The sequence below is a fragment of the Parasteatoda tepidariorum genome, chromosome 11 (assembly GCF_982258835.1).
Source record: "Parasteatoda tepidariorum strain Cologne lab strain chromosome 11, Ptep-v5.0, whole genome shotgun sequence".
Classification (NCBI taxonomy): domain Eukaryota; kingdom Metazoa; phylum Arthropoda; class Arachnida; order Araneae; family Theridiidae; genus Parasteatoda; species Parasteatoda tepidariorum.
Genome location: NC_141765.1, coordinates 97,637,060 through 97,661,611, shown reverse-complemented (window position 1 = coordinate 97,661,611; position 24,552 = coordinate 97,637,060). Strand labels below are relative to the sequence as shown.

General features: G+C 30.8%; 1 long non-coding RNA gene across 3 annotated transcripts in view; it reads left to right on the top strand.

Annotated features, from left to right (window-relative positions):
- LOC147801955 (uncharacterized) overlaps positions 1 to 5,316 on the top strand; it is a 37,216-nt gene extending 31,900 nt beyond the window's left edge. For all 3 annotated transcript variants that reach the window (XR_015430593.1, XR_015430591.1, XR_015430592.1), the window contains 3 exons: positions 64 to 160; positions 273 to 335; positions 3,707 to 5,316. This is a non-coding gene — a long non-coding RNA (uncharacterized LOC147801955). The remainder of the gene's footprint in view (positions 1 to 63; positions 161 to 272; positions 336 to 3,706) is intronic.
- The last annotated feature ends 19,236 nt before the right edge of the window (positions 5,317 to 24,552 follow it).

Here is a 24,552-nt window from a genome sequence, read left to right as displayed (position 1 = left end):
TTTGATATTCTCTGTAAGTTTTTATGATTCTGTTATAATTTACTGTTGTACTTAAATTTTCAGGCAAGAGTTTGAATCATTCAAAAAAATGAAAATGAATTATTATCTACATCTTCAGAGGTAGTTGGCGTGATAGTGACCTTTTTTCGTTCTATAATTGGTAATATTTGTGGTAATACTTGTTTTAGTTAAAAATAAATAAAAAATTTAATCATATTTTCAAGCTTTTATCAAATGTTTTGGCTTTTTATTAAAATTAAATTACTTTTCAGGTTCTGCTCATTCAGTGCTTGCTCCATATTGGTCTAAAACTCTACAGCAGAATTTTTATTGTGGTATGTAAAATGAGTATTCATATAATTCTTTTTCTTTAGTCTAATTATTGGGGTGCACCACTTGTGGTCCGCTGACTGTTGATGTGCGGCCCGCAGGAGCTTCCGAACGCAATAAAAAAATTCCTTTTGATTTGTTTTTTGCTTAAACATTATGAATTTTCTTTAATTAAAATATTTAATTCAAATTTATATTACTCTATAAAATGCATATATTTTTTGATCTATCATTCTTTAAGCTTCTGTTTGGTTAGAATTTATATTTCCCCTTCCAATATTTATGTATACATATATATTTAACAAATTAATTTTTGTGAAAAATGAAAAAAGTTTTTTAAAAAAAGTATTAGTTTTTTTTTAGTTTTAAATAAATTAAAGTAGTTAAAAGAATTTAATTTTCTGCAAATATGTTATTAAGTTTACTGATAAAACTATTTAGTGCTTCATAATGTTTAGATTAAAATCATTATATTTGCAATTAACTTGACTAAATATGCGTGCAACCCTGTGTTAATCTACCTGCCATGCAAATGGCACTTACTTAAAAAGCTTGGTACAATAAGTAATTTTTCATATGGTTTTTCAATTTATTTTATATTTGAATATTCAATTCAATGCATGCCCTGATATTTTGAGCAAATGAGGAATTTTTCAATTTTTACTGAAAATTGTTTTTTTTTGTTTTTTTTTTGTGAATTATTGTATTTTGTTTTTTTCTTTTATCTCCCATGATTGAAGGAGACCTTTTTGTACTATTTTAAATTTGTCAAAGGAAGAAACCTACACTTTGGTTGCAGTGAAAAGATATAATTACCAAGATGTTGTGCTTCGGAAAAATTCTGGATTTTTCGCTAACCGTAATCCGGAAATTCAAGGTCAAGAAGTTTCAATAAATCATCGATCAAATTTATGTATAAAAATTCTTGTACATTTTATTTACAAATATTAGAACTAGAATTTATACTTTGCATCTCTTTCATTTGTAAATATATTTTTTCTGGCAGAATGATAAATATGATCAGAGATAAAAGTAAACATATACATAATTATTCATTTAAATTATGCTGCAAATAATTTATTTAAAATTTCATGTTAGAAAATATCAATATAAATTTATAAAGACAATAATTTTTTGAAATGCGTCATTTGTGATTTTACTCAAGAAATTTTCAGGATTTTTGAGTTGGGCTCGCAATCACCCCTGTCATTATTAAATAGCTCTTTATTTGATACAAGACTTTTCCTAAATTAATGCATTTTTATCATCTAAATCACAACAAAATCCTAGCTTGAGTGCCACAATTGTCAATTTTTAGGAAAGGCGAAACACAAATTACATTTATTACATTAGGGAATTATTCATAATAATTCCCTAAATTCGCTCAAAATTTTTTTTTTTTCTTTTAGAAGAAATTATTCTGAGGTAATGTTTCTTTACTTGTCTTTGCATGACATTTTTATTATGAGAATGGCTTTTTTTTCTATAATTCAAAACTCTCACATAATATTCTAAATCAGGGTTTCCACTCTACAGGGGAAACCTGAAAAAGTACCTGGAAATCACCTAAAACCACAGGGAAAAATGCTGAGAATTTTAAGTTTTTTGTCACAAACTGGGGAAATGCAAGGAATTATATTTCTTATTTAAGTCTTTTAAACAAGTGGTGACCACTCAATGCACAATCTATGAGATATTTAAAGATGATATTTCATCTACACTAACTTATTTCATTTACTATAGCATTATATGTTTGAAGTATGTTAAGCTCTTCCTTATATCTTTAAGTTTTTTGAGCATTTAAAACTAGTATAGTTAGCCTAATTTAGGTCACTCAAGAGCAAAATAATTGCGTGATTTTTCTTAATCTATTGTGTATAATATATACAGGGAAAGTACAGTAATTTTTTTTCTCCAGATTTGAGTGACTAACCCTGTAAATCTATTTTTGGACTAAGTTGAATTTTTACCACCAAATTATCCCTGTGCAGAATAGAAAAATAACAATACTTGTATAATTTTTTTTAAACTCAATATTATTCTATATGTAATGCTTCAGAAAAGCATGCACAAACATTTTATCCAATAAATCGAAACATTTCTGATGCTTTTTATATTTTAATAATGACATGAATGTAAAATACTATACATAACATTTATACATATTGAATAATATCTATTAAAAAAAATGTAAGCAAATTTTTTTTCCTGGAACTGGTACACTTCTTATCGTGTTATCAAACATTAGCAGTTGTTGTTCGCAAGCACTTACATTATTTTTTTAACTGCAATTCAGAATGTTTTTTTTTAATAAGAAATAGTAGTTTAAAATTTATATACAGTATACTCTAGATATCTCCAAGTTGAAAGGACACTTACGAGTTTTCCCGATAACAAGTTCAGAACTAAATATGTGTTCTAAAAAGTAGAAAAATATATTCTAAAATCTGACTCTAAAAGGTAGAATCATGAAACATAAGAATAACTATTATTAAATATGTAATGATAATGTAATGTGTAATGTAATGATAATAAATATGTAATGATAGTTGATTATAAGTAAAAATACAACAATGATAATTTTATTTTTAAATGTAAGATAAAAATAATTATGCACTAAATAGACAATAATTGGTTTACTATAAACTTATTTGTGATTTGTACGAAAAAATTCATTTTTTATTTAAAAAAAAGTTAAAGATAACAAGGTTTTAGAAAAAACTCTTCGACATAAGAATTTAAATTAATATTAGATGGATATCTAATGCGTAGCTGCCAACTCTACTGGATTTTGCCAGTTTCTCCTGGTCTACTGGTTTAATTAAAATTGTCTTGGTTTTTGTACATTTTAGAAAAATCCCTGAAATCGAGTAAGTTTCCTAAGAAAATCCCTTCTGAAATAGAATTTTTGAACAGATTATCGCTTAAATATTTAAATTAGTATTACCAATACATAATGAAATGAATCTCATTCATAGAAATCAGTTAAAAGCCTTTTTTGTTCTAAAATGTTTGGTTTATTTTTATTCAGAACTCTCTTTTAAATTAAATCTTTTAACTATCTTTGATGAATTAAATGCCTATTACTATTTGGAATTGTGAGTAAACGTAATACATTAGATTTCAAGTATGTTTAATGTCAATCATAACTGGAAACTATTGCAGTTTTTCTATTTTAATGACTTTAAAAATCCCTAAAATTCCCCAAGTGTAAAATATTTAGTGCAACAATTATCATGAAATTTATGTTATTTTGTAAAATCCACTGAAATTTCTCCCTGACAATGTTAAGGAGGAAAAAAAAAATTGGCATAAAAAGATGAGATTTATAGAATAAATGTCCTAGGTTCACTCAAATGTTTTTTCTTTCTTATAGCTCCACAATGTTCTGCTCAGGATGGTGACTTATAAATGAAGCTTGTTGATGACAGAGTCAGTGGCAATGCTGTTGTTGTGATTCAAGGACAAATCAACTTTTAACTACCCTTGTTACATTTTTTAATAACTTATTATGAGTTGAAGAACTTAATGGAATAAGGGACAATTTGAAAATAGATGCTTAAAATTATATATTTTAATAATGTGCTGTGTAGTAAATAAAGAACATTATTTTTCCTCTGCTAAGGTATTAAAAAAATAGTTTGTTGTTGGAAAACATATTTTGCTTGCAGATTCTTCTGTCTTTTGCTCCACTTTCCAAAGTTGACGTTTTACACACAGGGTGCGTTGCGTTTTTAAAGAGCGCTTAAAGGTGCTTATTTTTTATTTAAATTTTTTAAAAGCCCTTAAAGGTGCTTTTTTATTCGTAGTTTGTAAAAAGTGCTTAATTTTCTATCTTTTAAATAGAGATTTTTTTCTTTGCCGTGTCGATAGTCGTTCTAAATTACAAAAAATGCATGATTTTCACAATTTTCTTTGCAACATTTATCAGAAACCTAATTATTTTGTGATGATTATGTACAGTTTTTGAAAAAGTTTCTGAATTTTATTGATTTCATGTTTATAAATTTAGAACTTTAAACAGTAGAGAAAAAAAAACATTTTATTTCTGCATAGAACCTAATTATGATTTTTTTTTGGAAAGTGATTAAAATATTTTTGTGAGTGCTTAAAAGATGATTATTTTTGGTTAACAAATCTGGCTACACACTCTGACACACATACTTTCTCTAGATTCTTCATTCAGAGAAATTCCAATTTATACTCTTAATCTTCAGTTCTTTTTTTTAATATTTTATTTATCTTAGTGTTATATCTGTAATTTTATAGTAATAGTAATTTGACTATTACTATAGTAAAATTACTATTACTATAAAATTACTGATTAGTGCTGTTAGTAATTTTATATTTTATTTATCTTACTGTTATACTATTATTCAGTCTAATTATTGTAATTGTTTTTATTTTAAACTATATTATTGATTTAGATGAGTAAACCACTGTTATTTCTTTTTGTTTGATTTCGACTATTTGTATGTGTTTTGCTAGTAATTACAATATTTCTAATTTTATGGTATAAAAAAAAGTTCCTAGATTTGACATATTTATCTATTATGTTAATCTATTCTATTGATTTGATTATTATTCGATTTGTTTATGGATTTGCTGTGGTCATTAATCATTCATTTTGTTTCCGTAATCTAGTCACTGCTTAAATTTAAAATGTGTAAGTTAAAGTTAAGTTTTTCTGCTAAAGAAGCTCGGAATGCTTGCTGTTTTTATTTATTTTATGAATATTCTAAGTACAAAAAAAATTATTTTAGATATTAAACTGTTTTATGTATTTAAGACTAAAACTATTTTATATATTATAAAACTATCTTATAAATTTAAAAAAAAATTGTGTTTAAAGATTGTTGTTTACACAAAGAGATCATTCTCCTGTGTTTAAAGCTGTAATTAATTTGTATAAAACTAATGTTGAGACTGAATAGTAAATCAATGTGTTAATTAAATAACAAATTCAATAAACATCTTAATAGACTATTTTTAGAAAAACCATCTTTTTTCGATGATCTGCGCTAAATGTCCCTTTTTCACTCTTTAATTCAAGATGATTCAAATTACTGTAAGCAATCTTTTATTAGATTCACAATTTGAAGACTTGTGCTTTTAACTATATACTTAACCATTGGTTGAAATCTTGACAAGTTATCTTAATTCCAATAGTAATTTGAAGCAACTTGTTCTCTTCTAGCTTTTACCTGGATCATATATGGAGTTTTCTATAATAAATGTAGTTTGTTCTATTTCTTATTTGTCCCGGGGAACAGTCTCACAGCATTGTCTGCTAAAAGCTTTTCTGTGAGATATGTTTACCAGGACTGATGTATCTACAATGGTTTACGCAGATTCTCATTTGCTTTGAAGAATATCTCTGTGCCTTAACAAGATAACATTTCAGTCATTGATTTTGCAATATATATTAATTCAATCAGATTAATTTAAACTCTGTGGTAATACTTGTTTTAGTTAAAAATAAAAAAAAAATTTAATTATATTTTCATTATGATTTTCATTATGAATTTTCTTTAATTAAAATATTTATTTCAAATTTATATTACTCTATAAAATGCATATATTTTTTGATCTATCATTCTTTAAGCTTCTGTTTGGTTAGAATTTATATTTCCACTTCCAATATTTATGTATGCATATGTATTTAACAAATAAATTTTTGTGAAAAATGGAAAAAGTTTTTTAAAAAAAAGTATTAGTTTTTTTTAGTTTTAAATAAATTAAAATAGTTAAAAGTATTTAATTTTCTGCAAATATGTTATTAAGTTTACTGATAAAACTATTTAGTGCTTCATAATGTTTGGATTAAAATCATTATATTTGCAACTAACATGACTAAATATGCCTGCAACCCTGTGTTAATCTACCTGCCATGCAAATGGCACTTACTTAAAAAGCTTGGGCACCCCTACAATAAGTTATTGTGTTTTTTCCGGCTGAAATAATATATACTATATGTTACCCTGAAGGACAGAAATCAAGGGAATGTTGACTTTCACTGGTGAATGTCAACGGTCTCACAGTTTCTTTGGTGAATGTCCGAAATATTTGTTATTTTGTATTTGATATAATTTGTTCGTTGATATTATTATATTTATTCGATATTTTAATATCTGCTGAGAATAGATTAGTAGAAAGATCAGTGTTCGAAGTACTGGTTAACTGCATACTGGGCAGTAGTATTTTACATTAGAAATCATCAGTGTAGTCTATACTGGGCAAATGTAGTTCGGGCAGTGCCACTGATTATCGTAATTATTATATTTAAATTTAAAGAAAAGAATTATTTTTTTAAAATAAAATAAAACATTTTTCATGCTAAAAAATTAAAAATTAATAAAAAAATATTTTATTGAAGACTTTATGAATTCAAAATATAAAACTATACATTTTTCAGTTTAAAAAATGAAAATAGGAAATAGAATGCACTCTCGATATCTTCAAGTTGAAGGGACGCTAAAAGAATTTCGAGACAGCAAGTTTTCGAGATAACGAATTCAGGACTAAATATGTTCTAAAAAGTAGAAAAATAATGTTCCAAAAAATATTACTCTAAAAAGTAGAGACGTGAAATATAAGAATAGCTATGAATAAGTATGTAATGATTGTTGACAAAGAGTCTAAATGCGACAGTGATAATTTTATTTTTAAAAATAAGACAAAAGTAATTATGCATCAAGTAGAAAAGAATTGGTTTACAATAAACTTACATAGCGATTTTTTTAAAAAATTTCAATTTCTGTTTTGAAAAAAATTGGACAAAACAAGGTTTTAAGAAGAAACTCTTCGACGTAGGGATACAAATTAACATTAGGTGGATATATAGTGCCAAAGGGGAAAAATATTTGTCAGTAGACATGGTCATTTCATCGACAACGTCATTTCGTCGAAAGGGTCATTTTGTCAATGGGGTCATTTCGTCGACAGGGTCATTTCATGGACAATGACATTCGTCGAGATCATTTCCTCGACAGGTTCATTTCATTGACAGGGTCATTTCATGGATAATATCATTTCGTCGACAGGGTCATTTCATCAACAGGGTCATTTCGTCGACAATGTCATTTCGTCGAAAGAGTCATTTTGTCGACAGGGTCATTTCGTTGATGCGTAATTCTAAAACTATTTTAGAGATTTAATCTAAATATTTTTATTATTAATTAGAAAAATGCTATTATTTAATTTTTATACTAAAGTAAAATTCTTTATTGCTGTGTATTGTTCCAATTGCACTAAAAGAAGTTCGCTTTGTAAATTAATTGATAAGTGATTGAGAAGCGTTTAATCGAAAACGGTTGATGTATCAAAATCTACTTTTCCATATCTTAATCGTAATAGCTCGAAACTTATTTTCCGGATAGGTAAGGTTAATTATTAATCATCAATTAAATATTTTTATTTTTAATCCGGATCGGTATAACTTCAGAACATTACCAAGCATGATATCCGGACCGTGGTCAACAGTTAATGTAGTGTGATGTTAGCAATCAAATTATTTTTAATATCAAATCAAATGAATAAAATAAGATATTCTTAGAATTAAAAGTAATAAAAGTATATTACAATGAAAATTTAGACACTATTTCAAGGAGGGAAAAACTAAATTTATTGCTGTTAAAATTTGCAATATTTTTACATGCATTTTAACAAAAACATAGACTTCAGTCAAATTCTCACAGAAATGAACATAATCATAGACCTAAAAATTATATCTGCATTAAAAAATGAAAAAAATCTAGTTTTTTTTTATGGTGGAAAAGTAATTTCTTAATGTTCACTTTAATTGCAATTTAAACTTTTTATTCAGAATCTTCAACATTAGGACAGAAATGCTTATTCGAACAATCGAACTCAGTCTTAGTTTCGTTACCACTATTAGAGTTTTCGAAGAACTACAGGAACTCAAACATGATGTTAGATATTTACCGAGGCGGTTGTAGACTCCTACAATATTTAGAAACACAGGTACAAAGTTGCAAGCGTGTTAGTGTATGCTCTTCACAAAATATTTTTTTTCTATGGATAGTCAATTTATAATAGTATTAATTATTAAATTCTAATATAATATTATTAAATTATACCATTATTATTATAATTAAGTATAATTTAATAAGAAAAACAATAGTAGTAAATAAATGATGAATTAATGCCTTTTTATTTGCTGGATTTAAATTAGACACATTTTGTTTAAAAGAAAATGAACAAATAATCAAACTTGGAATTTAAACATATGAATAAATAACTCTACAAAAAAGAAAAGAAAAATCTTGCAATTAAAATTTTTTTAATTTTTGACTAATTCAGTTGCTCAAATTTATAACTGATTTTCTGTGCAGGATGAAAACACAATTTTCAAATGCTTTTCTGATCTCTATTAGCAGAACTTATCGCCAATAAAAATTTTGATTATTTTTTGCCTGAACAAGCCAGGAGACTCAAAACTAAAATGTAGAAAAAATGAAAATCAAAAATGTATATATATTTAAAATATTAAGTTTGTTCAGTAGACTAAAAATGAGAAAAAAATTTCACGCATTGCAAAAACCACAAGGACAAAATTTCACAATAAACTTGTATCAATATTCAAAATTCCCCTTTTTTCGTTTTGGTGACAAAAATTAGCATTTCTTTTTCAGTACACTTATCAAACATGATGTTTAAAAACATTTCCGATTACACTTTTCAAAGAACTTCCCTTTAAAATATATACTCTCACTGCAAATTTTATAAATTTAAATAAATTTTTATTCTCAGGAAAATCGAAAAGAAAAACATTTTAATATTTGAGTAAAAAAATAAGCTTGCTAAACTTATTTTAATTAAACTTTAATGAGAATAAAGTCATATGCATATGGATAACTCTCCTCAATTATAAACTTAAAAGTCAATTTATTTGTTATATCTTAATAAGTTGCATTTTTTCCCCAAATGTTTTATATCATAAAAACCAATTAGACAGGTTTCCTCCCCTCCTCTGATTTGGAACCATTTTTTACCCTATCATTTCGATTGCATCGCATACCGAGGATGTGTAGTCATTTTGATTTTTTTTTTTTTTTTTTTTTTTTTTTTTTTTTTGCATAAGGAAGTTCATTTTATGAGGTAGAAGAACTTATAAATGTTTGGAGAACACATAGGATAAAATACATATTAAGCATTAAAATACTATAAATAATTTATTAAATAAGAAATAAAATAAACTGGAAATGCGAGAACAAGATTTTTGTTTCAAATATTTCATTTAAATTTCACAAGAATTGTCAGAAACTTCCCTCTTCAGCAGCATAGCTGACAAAGACATGAGGAAGAGGGTTAGAAATTTTTTTTTTATCAACAATATTTCCCAATATGTTTTCCAAGTTGGATTTGCATTTTATTTTTGCATGAATCCACATGCATTTTTATCAAGATTTTTATAATACTAGGAAGTTTTGCCCCTGCTCACTTCGCTCACCTACCTTTGTAATAACCACTCATACAACTTAGTTTGTTTTTTCCTATACCAATATTTTTTTTAAAGAGAAAATATATTAATATTGAAATTTTATGTACGAAAATTTTGTTAATATGTGAATAGTAACAAAATTAATGATTACTTGCGTATGAAAAAAAATCAACTGAGCTTGAAAAAATAAATATATAAACACAGGACATATATAAATTTTTGATAAAACAAGAAGTAACTTTACAAGCTAACTATCTAAAAGATTTGTGTTTTTCGGTTTAAATTCTTTGTAATCACCACCATTGTCATCATCGTAAAAGCTTGCTCCTTTTCTTTTTTTTGGACAAGATTTTAAACTGTATTAATGCGTATTACTCCATGTGGGGGAATATTATATAAATATAATTTTCTTTTTATCGACAAAGAATATTTACAGCTGAAATGGCCTCTTAACGAAAAGACCTTGTCGTTGAAATTACCTATCTATCACGTGGCTTCATTATCTCATAGATTCATTATATACTGTCTTTTATTCCTTGCTAATTTCACCCGTCATTCACTCCCTACATCAAGAATCATTCACATGAATTAATCTTAGAAATAAATGTGTTAATTTATGACTAGAAAAAAATTGTGTAACATACAACTTAAATGTGTAAAATACAATAAATGTTTCGTTTCTGCAACGTGATGTGAATAGAAGAGTAGGCAATTTTCAAATAAAAGGTTTCTTTTCTGGTAACTTCAACATACTATTAAGATTTTGCATCAGGCTAGGTTTAAAAAAATTCAACACAAATATACTAAATTACAAAGAAGTGCCCCCACACCAACATTTAAACCCGCGCCTATGCCCCTAAAAGGGCATTTATCGGTTAAGGTTGGAAGACGAGACAGATAGAAAAAAAAGAGGAAAAAATAGCAAATAGAAACAAAAAAGAGAAGAAGATAAAAAGAAATATGAAGGAAAAAAAAAACGATTATTCTATTTGTTAGGGCATTTGATTAAAAAGTATCCAGAGCTAATTGGCCAAGTTTGTTGTTGTTGTTGCTGGCCCACACGGTTAGCGGAGCTAAACCAAGTCCATGACTCAAGAGACTCTGAGTATGTCTGTAACAAAAAGTGGATCTGAAAAGAGGTCCACTTTAGAGATATTTAGGCATTGAAGTATATGTTCAGGAGTAGCTTGTTGGTCGTTACACTTAGTGCAAACTCTTGAACCATTACTGAACAACATAGTTCTTAGGTGACCACTTCGAACCGTCTGATCCCGCCTATTGCACTGAAGGGTCAGGCTGCCACCTGGGCGGTTGCACTGATACCAATGATGAACAGGAGGGGCCACAGGATCACGAAGCCTGTTAAAACGGGAGTGGAGCTCCGAGAAAGTCAGAGATGCCGAAGAATGCAGGGGTTGTGTTTTTAGCTAGTTGAGAAGTTAAGTTGTGGTTGTTGTTCACCATTGCATAATTTTGTCATTTTTCCATGAAGATTATTTCAGGATTTCCTCGTATTCTTCTAGAAAATTAATGAGGTTGGTTGCCTTCTGTTTCAACTTTGGATTCTTATGGATGGATCTCTTCCAGGCTATGAGGAATTCTAGCTTTGGTTGTTTAAAGTGGTAGGATGTGGTAAGCGGACATTCTATTGCATAATGCCACACTGTTCCCACTCCTCCACAGGCACATGTATAAGTTGCCAGGCAGAATCGCTTTAAAGGGGCCATGCTCTGTAAAGAAGAGGATTAGCTGCCTAACAAAGAAGTGCAAGGGGTAACGTTTAACGTAAAAAAAATCATAAAACTAGTTTCAAAATTACGCATGACTTTGCCTACGAAATAACCTTTTCTTTGTCAACGAAATGGCCTTGTCAATGAAATGATCCCGTCGACGAAATGACCTAGTCGGCGTAATATCGATGAAATGACCCTGTCGACGAAATAAATGACCTTGTCGATGAATTGACCCTGTCGAGGAAACGCCCTGTCGTCGAAATGACCAAGTCGATGATGTGATTGTTGATAAAATGAATGCGACCCATATATTATAACCGTCGTTCAGGGCCGGGATAGCCTGTCGGTAGGGCGCTGGGGCCATGTTCGTGGGTTAGACCCCCACCGGCCGAAGACTCCCCGTGTAGATGATTGTGACTGATGCACGTTAAATATCTCGAGTCTCTTGGAACCTGTTTCAGGTTCCCATAGCAAATCATACCTCTGGGGGTACTGAATTGGAGATTGATCGTGATCTGATTCAGGTCAAAATTACGATCCGTGGATGTATGAATGAGTCACACCCACGTATGGGTGTGGCAGAAGTCGAATTCTTGGCCATAGATGGCGCCACTGGAAAACAAGAACAATCGCACCCCTCTGCCTTAACAGGCATATGCCAACAACAACAACCGTTGTTGAACAGCCGACCCAATTTTGCGTTTACGACTACTAACGTTCAACTCCGCAGCCTTGTAATTTTCAACCAATCCAGAAGACAAGGAGCCCCCTGGGCCAATGCCCCCAGAGGAATGATTCGTTATGGGAACATGGAGGACTGTGTCACCCGACAGATGTAGCGTGCATTAGTCTTTGGCAGACAGGGATCGAACCCACGACCTCTTGGTCATGGGCCCAGTGCTCTGCCAACCAGGCTATCCCGGCCCCCCTATTTTGAGTGTCAAGTTACGTACGAAGTACGTAACTTAATAAATCGCCTGTATTAATTCATTAGCATATTTAAGATTCGGCATTCAGGTCATTAACGTTGATACATAGTACGTGTAAATCCGATCAGTAGATCAAAAGTTATTCAGGGTGTTTGCTTTTTTTATTTACACACTGTACTTTTGTTTAAAAGAATATTTGGGCTTAAAACTAATCTTTGTAAAATTGAAATGTTTCAAAACAGTTAAAGTGCTTTATTACTGAGAATTCTTTTGAATTTTAAAATAAATGATTTTTTTAAAATAAAACACTTTAAAGATTACCATTAGTGAATTTTGTATGAAATACGGTCAAAAGTGAACAATTCAGAATTTTTATCCAAACCTAGAATTCTGTTCGTTGTGTATACTTCAATTTTTTTCTGTGTGATTATCATAGATGCAGCGCCCGCGCCACTCGAGTCAAAAATCTTGATGGTAACAATCAATAATTCCATCATAAACCATTACATTTTTGATGGTAACGAACATAAGTAACCATCACCCCAATGTAAGAATTTGGTCTGATTTATGATGTCCTGCATAAGAATAGCAACTTGTTTTGATATTTCGTTCAAGTTGAACCATCAGAAATTTCCATCATAGTTTCCTAGAAATCAAATGTTGAGACGATCATGAAAAACCATCATCTCAATGTAAGAATTCGGATTGATTTACGATGGTCTATTATAAAAAAACAAACAAATTGTTTTGATGGTTTCCAGAGATCCATCAAGAATTCCCAACCATGGATTGATGGTTCATAAGAATCAAACTTCTCTCGATGGTAAACCATCATAGTATTAAAGTAGCACTTTCCATCAGGGAATGATGGAAATTTGTTGGCACGTCAAAAACCATGAACGCAAAACGAAACATGTTGGATGATGGTGTCCATCAAATGATGTTGGATCATCATAAATCGTACTGAAACCAACATAAACCATCAAGAATTTCGACTTGGGTAAGCATTCGGCACTTCGCAAAATGCAATGAAATCGTAAATTTGGCGAATAAAATTGTGTTTCGGCAAAAGTATTGACGAAGAATTTTTTCCACTAGAAAGACAAATATATATTTTACTCTATCCTCAAAAATACGTCAAAAGGAATTTTTCTAAAAAAAAAATCAGTATTTTTATTTGATTGCAGTCACATATTCGTTAGAAACGCTGCATAACCAATTAGGACTCATAACCAATTAGAACTGACTCCAAAATCTTGATACGAATTATTGTAAAATAGTTTGCTATGAGGAAAAAAATTAATAATAAAAAATTGTTAAGACTTGCATTTGGCGAAGACTTTCGAAAATGAGCGAATACTGTTGATATTTGGCAAATTTACAGGCTAAATATTTAAAATCCTTAGCGAGGGACCTGAAGATGTACCTAGTACCTGGTAATTATTTGTTGCCAGGCAAGATTTTCAGATAAAAGTATTTTAATATTTGATTTCTAGTCTCGTCCTCTGAGTTGACCAATTTTAGAGAGTATCCAGTGCATGGTAGCACTCATTTATGCAAGCATATTCAAAATTATAGTATAGTTAAAGCTATTCCTAAAGATAATTTGTAATTTTGAAAATATTCTCCCACTTTCTAAGTGGTCAAGCTGAAATAACTGGTCTTATTTCACTTTAATGCAGAATTTTAATTCATGGAAACTTCAGTAAAGTGGACCCCCTTTGGAAAGCATATTTGCTTAAGAGATCCTCTTAGAAGAACATGCAAATCCAGAAGTCTAATACTTAAAATAATGTGAATATTAACTAAATAAAAATAGGGAATTACATAGATATTTATTTAAAGTTGATAAGGAATAAAATTAAAAGATAGCTATCGAAAATTACGATGCATGTGTTTTACTCTCATGCTAAATTTTTCTTGCAAATTAGAGGTTTTTATTACCTCAGCTTAGTGTTTCATAGAAGTATAATGGATAACAGTTTATTGGATTTTCATACATTTGCAAGCTTGTGTGATCAATTTAGGCTTATAAACCTTTCCTGGACAGCACGAAGATACATCCAGTGTAAAAGCGGGATTCGAACCCGCTATCTTCACGCTTTGCTCAGTGTTTGGTGGAAAATACCGATAACTTTCTATTTTCCCCTGATCTCTTATAATTTGAGCAATCTTTAACAACCAGTCTATCTAACTCGAACCCACTATCTATATCTCGACTCGAAACCGTTATCATTTAAAAAATTTCCGATCACATTCTTTTCCGATATGTACTCGAACCCACTAACTTTTTCCTAGTGCTTAAACCTACTATACCAGTCTCTTTTGACCAATATTCGAACCCATTAACTTTTCAATCTTTCTGTCATTAAACTAATATCGAACCTTTTTTTTAAATGTTCAGACCCACTATCTTTCAATCCGTAAGTGAACCAGCTGTAATTTGATCAAATTTCAAAACTAGTCTCTTTTAATCCGGTGATAGCGGATTGCTCTAATGGTTTTCTAAAACCTGGTGGACTGCGTTGCTAACTTATTAAGCCCCTTGAGAAGGGTTGGAGTGGTGAGCTCAAAACAACCCTTGTGACCATCCCTCTTACTTCAATCATGCAGTAAAATAATTTCTGATAAAATAGTGGTTTCGTCTATAATAATCGTCAGAAGCAAGTATGAGGTGGGAGGATAAAGTGCTCCTCCATTTTTGGTCAATTATGCAATTTTCATTTAATAGTAATTTTTTATGTTTTAAATTGCTTTTACTTTAGCAATTTTAAAATACAAACTATATTTAAACGCTGAAAAAAACTTTTTGTCAATTTTAAGGTGACAAGGGATTTTTGAAGTTTTGAAAAAATGTCTAAATTTCAATTAGCACAATGCGTTTTTTCCCGAGAATATTGGTTTAAAAATACAAAAAAAAAGCATTTGATGCCCTCTTGTCTCTTTTTGGATAAAAAGTTAAAAAACGAATAAAAAAAAGCATCTTTGCATCTCTTGTCGCCTTAAGTTTGTTAAAAAGTGTAAGTTCTGGCTGCAATACTAAATTTTAATTAAGATGCAAGAACCTTACTTTAAAGTGGTAACATTTAAATGAATTTTAAACCAATCTATTTGAACCAAACAGCATATTATTTTTACAAAAAAATATGCACAGAAAATGTTTGAATTTTTACCGTTCTTCTACTGAAAAGTTAATAATTACAACGCTCACCAGAAGCCATGGTTTGCAAAAATCATGATTATGTTTTAATCACAAAATCATACCTATTTGATTTAAATCAGATTTTTTTTTTAAAGTTACCATCTATAGCATCTGACAAAAGATTTTAATAAGACTTAATATTGTTTAAAAATAATGTAACTAAAATAGTTATTATTTCTTGCAAAAATGGAGGAAGTTATAATTATATACTAATCACCGAGTTGTTGTTGTTAATTTACGTCGCACTAGAGCTGCACAATGGGCTATTGGCGACGGTCTGGGAAACATCCCGGAGGATGATCCGAAGACATGCCATCACAATTTTGATCCTCTGCGGAGGGGATGGCACCCCCGCTTCGGTAGCCCGACGACCTGCGCGCGAAGTCGAGCACTTTACGGTAGCTCAGTTTAACGAGGACCAATACCGCACACCCTCGGTCCCTACGCAGACTGATCCAAGTGGTCACCCACCCGCACACTGACCGCAGCCAGTGATGCTTGATTTCGGTGATCTGCTGGGAACCGTGTCTTAACGATCAGTCCACTGCAGGACTCACCGAGTTGAGAAAAATCGCAGTTGTAATTTTCAAGCTCAACTTGCTGACGACTGCTAAAAATTGGAAGACAATTTGTCAACTAGATACCCAAATGAAGAGTAAATTAGTTTAGATCAGAAAACATAACTGGAAAAAAATTGTCACTTTGGATTGAGCAAGTCTTAATAAACGCTAACTTCAGATTTAATAAGCTATAAAAACACTGCATTTTAAATAACAAAAAACTAAATGGGTATAATTGAAATATGTTTCTAGTCAGAAAGTTATTTTAAATATATTTAATGGAGAATTACAATTGAAAAGTTTCATATCCCTCTTATTCGCATTTACTGTAATCATAATTTACAGGCATATCCATTTCGATATTTCTTTGTTAAAAATCCTCATTATCATTAAAATCAGGTTTAAAAGAATCGCTCCCTAAATAATGTATTCATTAATTTTATAGAAGAAAAAAATATTTTATGATTAAATAAAAAATTTTTTTCAATCGATATCTTTTTTAATTTGTTTAAATTTTTGATTTATTTGTTTTAAAATAATAATTTAAATCAATACATTTTTTAATTTCAATGCATATGCCTTTTATTATTTCGTAGTAAAAATTAGCTCCTTAAAAATCAATGATTATCAATAATCAATGAATATTCATAATCAATGAAGTCAGACTTTTCAAAAAATCACACCCTTAAGAATGTATTCATTAATTACATTATATGAAAATATTTTAAACTTAAATGAAATTTTCTTTTACTAAGTATGTTCATATTAAGTGTTATGAAAAGAAAATTAAGTTTGTTTAAGTTAATGTTTTTTTTTTTTAAAAATCACAGCTGATTTAAATCAGTCATTTCTTTTAAAAAATCAAATGATTTAAATCATGATTATATTCAAAATGCATTATTTTCTAGTTTTAAGTCTAATCTTGACTGCAAACTCAAAGTTAGTCCTGGCATATTATATTTCGATATATTTTTCGATCAGGTGGAAGATTATTGTCAATATAGTGCTTGATGTTTTTAATTGCAATGAGAAGAGAGACCTACCTAGAAGCTCAATCCGCATACTATGAGGAGGGGGAGGGTTATAATTGGGGTAATGACTGAGGGCAGTTCACCACTGCCCCTTTTAATCAATACTAGAACCTACCATTTTTTCAAAATTGATACGGGAATTTGCTAGCATTGGAACAGTTTTCGTTCACATTGTTTATTTTGTGTTGTTTCTTAAATTATCGCTTGTTCGGGCATTGATCTACGAAAGTTGTTTTGAAAAATGACCATATTATTTATAGCAGGGTCAAGTACCGAGGAAAAAGGTAGTGGGTTCGAGTAATTGTTTTTTTTTATAAGAAAAAGAGTGAGTAAAAAATACTGGTCGTATTATAGCAAGTTTTAACCAGATAGGTAGCGGTTTCGTGTAATAATAAGAAAATTGGATGTGAATGTTGATCGAAAAACCCTGTTTTTGAAAACTGATAAAATAGTAGCATCTTCGAATACCGATAGAATCATAGTGAGTTCGAATGTTTTATTAAAAGGCTGGTTATAAGAGTTGATCCAGTAATAGCAGGTTTAAGTATAGATTAAAGAAAAAATAGAGGATTCGCACTCTGATCAAAAGAGACGGGTTATAAAAGTTATCAAATTATGGCAGATTAGAGTACCGATAAAGACTGATTTTTGAATGCTGATAAATTTTTGAAGTTTTGCGTTCCAAAAGAAAGTGGGTGCAAGCATTCATTGAAATAGAGTGGTTCTGAATACTGTTCCAATAAATAGGTCGAATGCCGATTTAAAAAAACTAGTATAAAAAGAGAATCTGTTATAAAAACTCATCGAATAGCAATCATGTCGGGATAAAAAATAAATAAATAGGCACGAAAACTCCACAAATAGCGGGTTAAAAAAATAGAATAAAAAACGGTCAAATGCTAGGGGGTTCAAACGAGAATGGATTCGAAAATTGCTTTAATGATAGCCCATTCGAGTACCGAAAAAATATGGCGAGTTTGAGCATTGGTTTAGAAACTAATTTTAAAAACTGATCAAATTACAGCGGATCCTAGAGAATAGGTTGGGGATTTTTAAAAAAGGGTTCAAAATTTGGTCAAATAGTAGAGGGATTTGGTACCGACGAAAAGTTAATAGGTTCGAGTATTGGAGAAAGGAAACCGGTTTTGATAAATGAAGTTATAACAGGTTCAAGCACCTAGAGAAGAGTAGTGGATTCGAAATGGGATTGATTAAATTATAGCAGAATTAGGCTCCTATAGAAAGATAGTGGGCACGAAAACAATTCTCTTGAAAGTTTGAGTATAGATTAAAATAAAAGATAAAAATTACTCTTTCGATTAACCAATATTTTTCTTTCGATATTCCAGCTTGCTGTAATTCGATAAGTTACTAAAAATCAATATGTCTGGACCAATACTGGAATTATCTTTTTGTTGGGTGGTTAATCTACTAATATTGAAACAGTTTTTGAATTTTTTTTTAAAAATTAAATCATTTATCTTTCTATCGATAATCAATCAGCTATAATTTTTATAACTCTACCCACCTTTGGGACGATTTAAATTCACTAGTATTAATCACATATATATCGGCACTAGAGCCTGTTGTGACTTGATTCATTTTCAGCAACCAGACTGTTTGAAAATGAAATTTACTATTGTTTTAATCGATACCTAACCTTCCTTTAATTTGAATAGTTTTTGAATCCAATCTCGACTCGAACCTAATATTTTTCTAGCCTTACTCGAAGATGCACAACATTGGGATTGAAGGTAACGAGGAGGCGGATCAGCAAGCCAAAAAGGCCACGAGCTTCAGCCGGGTGGGAACGATGCTCCCAATGGAAAAAAACTTTCATTATTAGATACATAAAACAAGTCACAATGAATAAATGGAAAGTAGATTGGAGTGAATCAGCAAAGGGCAGGCAGACATATAATTTCTTTGAAGATCCCACACTAACGCGCCTGAAGTCAAACTTCTATTTAAATCAATTCTTAACTGGCCACGGGGTTTTCGGAATATATTAACAGAAATTCTTCAATAAACTTGCTACTTATAAACTATGTTTTTGTCCGTTGCAGAAAATGGGACCAATATACTCTCAACATCAACTTTATGCTGATATTGACTGCAGGGGGGGGGGGATATATCTGAAATTCTTAAATATATCCTGGATGATCTGCTTGCCCCTGAGAGTACACCTGACTAATTTTATCTGGTTTTATTTTTTAAACTTTTGATTTACTGGTTTTAATATTTGCTTTTGGTATTTTAACTCGGCACTTACCGTTCCCTTGAACTGAAATCTTCATTATACATAGGACATTCGAAATGAAATTTTGATCTTGGTGAACTTTAGCACCCTCTGTCTTACCTGGTGTCATCCTTCAGTGTTCATCCTTTTTAGAGATACTTTGGTTTACCTTAGAACATTTTGAATCTTAGAGGCACTTTGCCTTGAATGGGGGCCACTTGAACTTTTAGTCGACTATTTTAATTATTCTATTCTTATTTGCATTTAATGCGATTTTTCATATTTTTACTATTTGATATTTTACCTAATCTTACATTTATATGTTTTTACCTGCATTTTTGACACTTTTACTGTTGGTTAATTTTATTCACTTAGATGTTTTAAGCGCTTTTAATTTTTATTCTGTTTTCTTTTATCATCTTTTCGATTTTCGGATTTTTCCTACGAGTATCAATTTTTTTTAGTTTTGATTTTACTTTTCTGTGGTTTTGATGTGTTTAGTTCACGTGACGTTTGAAACCCTTATCCGCAAACTCCTTCGGGGGTAGATCGGTTACTATTAGTGTTACTCGAAGATGATTAATACACTATATCTATGCAAACATTATTTAATAAATTCTTGCACCTAGTGTTATTTGATTAGTATTATATCCCACAATTAATAAAACCAAAATAATTCTAATGGTTATCTAACCTACGACCATCAGGGTGCGTAGCCAAAACTTTCAACAAAAAAATAAGCACCTTTAGAGTAAATTTTAAGCACTAAAAGAATATTTTAAGCACTATATACACTAACCAAATAGTTTTCAAAGACTTAACATGTTCATGACAAAAATAACCAGTTTCTGACAGAGAACTCTTTTCTTAATTATATTAGCCATTATAGAAAGATCAAGAGGTTTTTCGGTTCGATATCAGAGGGTGGAAAATGAAGCCTGAAATGGAGAATATCATGCGAAATGCAGATGAGTTGCACATGAAAGTGCAATAATCTCGCCGATCTCAGCTCAGTAGACGCACATGCAAACTCGCAAGCATTTCTCAAACGTGTAAAATGATTGGCGCTTTCATAAGATAAGGACCCACGGTACGCCGAAATGGAATTTGGTTGTATGAAATGTACAAAAAAATTGAATAGAAAAACCACGATTTGCAAATTACCTGGAGAAAGCAGACGTGGTAAAGAAACAATCTCATTTTCGAACAGGGAAAAATAAGCACTTTATAATGCCACCCAATTGAAAGCACCTATGAAAACGCTACGCACCATGATCGAATTATAAGTACTCGAAGGCACAATTATTATTAGCACTTGATCTTATTAATATAGAGTCCTTTATTTTCACCGGATTCCTCACTCAGGGTTTTTCAGTCTACATCACTGCTTTCATCATCTTATTATTAATTTAATTATTGCTGGTATTCATTTAATTTCTGTTACCAGAGAAGAACTAAGCAGTCTTTGAGAATGGAAACATTGTGTTCACATTAAAATAAATGAGACATTGGTGAAATTAATTTTGTACCTAAGACCTTTACCTCAGTTGTTTTAAGCATTAGAATTGTTACAGAATTTGTAATAATAAATTTTAGTACTAAGCTGTTTTTAAAATTTACTAAACACGGTGATTTAAAATGAATCTAGTTTTTTTTAACAGAATATAACCAGGCTAAATAGACTCCAGTTTACAAAACATTGATGTCTGTTTATTCTTGCAATATATTCTTGCAATTTATTCTTGCAATAAATTTGTTGAAAGCAAATTTAGTCTGCGATAACTTCACATCTATCGTATTTTTCCTTTGAATTAATAGTTTCACCATTTTCTTATTTTAACTGTCAGCATTAGCTTGCTGATATTGCATATCTTACTTCTAAGCAGTTACCTCTTTTTAGCGAAGATATATTTCCTCCAACAATGCCATTTAACAATTTTTTGTGAATTAAATTTTACAGCTTGAGTCAATAAATATGTCTATGAACCCAATTACTTACCTATTAAGCTAAAAGGTTGTTCTTCTGTTGTAAAAATGAAACACACACAAAATAATTTTTTAATTACATCACTGACTTTGCAAATTCATAGCAAAAAAATATAAGATCTGTTATAGTAATCAGGAGGCTTAACCTAAAGAGGCATGTTGATTTAACGTTGGGCCTTTTCCTGTCAATAATAAGATTACTGTTATACATTGATGCAGCTTATTTTTTTTGCATCGTATTACTAACATATAGAGTATAAAACAGTAAAAGAAAATTAAAATTACATAAAATTATGGTTCAGAACATGTCCTTAAGCATGGTTTGTAATCGACTAATGTTCTCTATACTAAATGAGAGTGCTTGAGACAGAGTCCAAACTAAGCAGGATGATTCAACTACTAATAGGTTTAGTGGGTACTGTTGAAAATATTACGTCACATAATTTTCCAGGGGATGATTTTGAACATGTACTGGTGAGGAAACTTGGCAAATTATGGCCCTCCATTCACAATGGATTAACTCTAAAATCAGGTAACCAGGCACCGGGCGGAAATTTTCGGAGATATTTTCTGTATCAATCGTCATTGGCTACTGGAGTTCTTCAATAAATGTCTGAAAACGGGAACTTTTCCAAAAATAATGGTAAATTAAATAACGTGGTCGCCCTTATTGGTAAACTAAAGAGATATCTAAGTCAGGGGCAAAATTCTAGATGATTACCAAGAGACTAGTCTAGTATCTTCAAATTAATTGATTCGGTAGAGGACGGATGACGCAGTAGACTTTCGTTACAGCAGCTGAACAGGAAAATAAGCACACAATTGGGGTGGATCTGGATATTAAGAATTCCTTTAACTGCGCTCTAACTGGGCAATTCTCAGAAACGAACTGAATAAGATTGAGCTTCCACACATTTTGCCTTTGTTTTTATCTTTGTGGAAGACTGCTTGACAATCTATCTCTATGGGAAAAAAATATTGAATCACCAATTAGAATTTTAGCCAGGGGAATGCCACAAGGTTCGTCGCTTGAGCCAATACTCTGGTTGGTCATGGTAAACACAGTTTTTCATCACCTTTTATCTATCAATTTCACTTCGAGTGATTTTAATGCTCAGAGTTTTACTCATCGCTTATGAGAAAGGATCTTTTAATTAAGCACTATTTTCTATCGCTTTGATCAATTGATGACGGTCCTTCTCAATGAACTCTCAGCCTGGGCCGAGCCATACAAACTAAATTTTAGCGAACATGAAATCAACATGATCACTTTCTCGAACTGCATTGGCCAGGTTATGATGCGGCCACATTAAATGTTTGAATTTTGTCAACAGGGGAAAGACCCTTGTTCTTCAGACTGTCCTGCTTCTTCTGCTAATATGCATTGTATGGGTGCCTCAGCCAGGCTGCTGTGAAGTAAGGTGGGTGATGTCCTGGACCTGACTTAGGCATTCCTTTACCAGGGATGGACATGAATAAAAACCAAGAAACATTAAATCATTTCCTGATTGCATAGGTAAAAATGAGTGATTTCATCCATTAATCTGAGGGGGAAGATGTTATCGACGATGGCAACTTAATCTATCATAAGGTACCCTAGATAGAATCGAGTTAACACGTCTTATATACTAATGAATTGATATTGAATAATTGTAGTTAGGCCAGAATAGTCCCCCACCAGAATTATTTCAGGGATAGAATTCGATGAACACATACAACTAGTTGCAGTATTTGCGAAAGACCGGGAAAGCTGTGTTTAAGTTCACAGAATTTTTAGTACTTATGGGGAGAGCTGTATTAAGTTCACCAAGCTTAGTGCGTTTGTCGTGAGAGCTGTATTAAGTTCTTGGTTGCGAGTGGTCACTTCTGTATTGCTGTAAGCAGTCGAGTGTGTGTAGAATCCCGTTGGGTGTAAATGAGACCAATGAGCAACAGCGTGAGGAGGACGATGACGCAGTCGCAAATAGCAAGTCAACTGTTCAATGCGGACCGTTCATCGAAGTAGGCGTGATCATATCACGTGTGGGTCACCCATGTTGAGGAAGATGTTATCGAAGATGTCAACTTTCACCTCAAATCCTTCAATTTCGCATTAGATACTACAATTTCTTCTGATCACTTCTTATTAAATTTTAATTTGTGTTGGCAACGTATCAAACTTCTCCACAGATTTAACTCCCTTTGTGACAGACCCTGTAACAAAAAGTATATTTTGAATAACTTTTCTTAAAATATTACTACAGTTATTTAAATCAAAACTATTATCAAAAAGAGTTATGACTTTTTTCCAAATTACTTACTCTAATGTTTGAAAATAAGCAAAAAACCGACTATGCTGTTCCAACGATTTTCCATACCATTTGAAGGCTAATTTAAAACTTGTGCATTTATAGTCAAAAATTATTTATAGCTTGTTTCATCCATTACTTTTTATTTGCTGTTGAAGTTAAAAGCTTTTGGCTGAGAAGAAAACATACATTTTAAAGTAAAATTCAAACTTGTGTGATTAGAAAAAAATTCAACTTTGCTCATTAGGCTAATGGTGTATGGATTAATGTTTGTGAAAAAATTAAGGATTTTGGTTTGTAGCTCAGAAATTAGCTAAAATTTCTCCTAACCACAAATTTTTTAAGCGGGTAGCTAACAAAATTTTTTGATGGGTGAATGATTTCCCAGAACGATTTAATAAATGGAGACGGAATTCAAATATCTAATTTTTTTGGTTAGAAATTCTCTAAATTTGGTTTGGGTTATAACTTCCTTCTTATTTATTCATTTATTTCCTAAATACCAGAACATGAAAAAAAAGTCCTTGGTACCAAGATAATTTAAACTTTTGTTTATTCATATGGTAGTTAAATCTTGAAAACTTTTCTAACATAGGATTTTTATGGGAAAAAAAGCTACAACACCATAACAGAATCCAGTAAAGTGGTGCATTTTCAAAAACTCATATTTCTCTAATAACATGATATATATTATATTAACAATTCCTGCACTGTTACCAGTAACGTTAGTGAAAGGTGAAAGAATTAACGCCCCTCCCTCGTAATAACGTAAGTGAAAGAATTAACGCTGA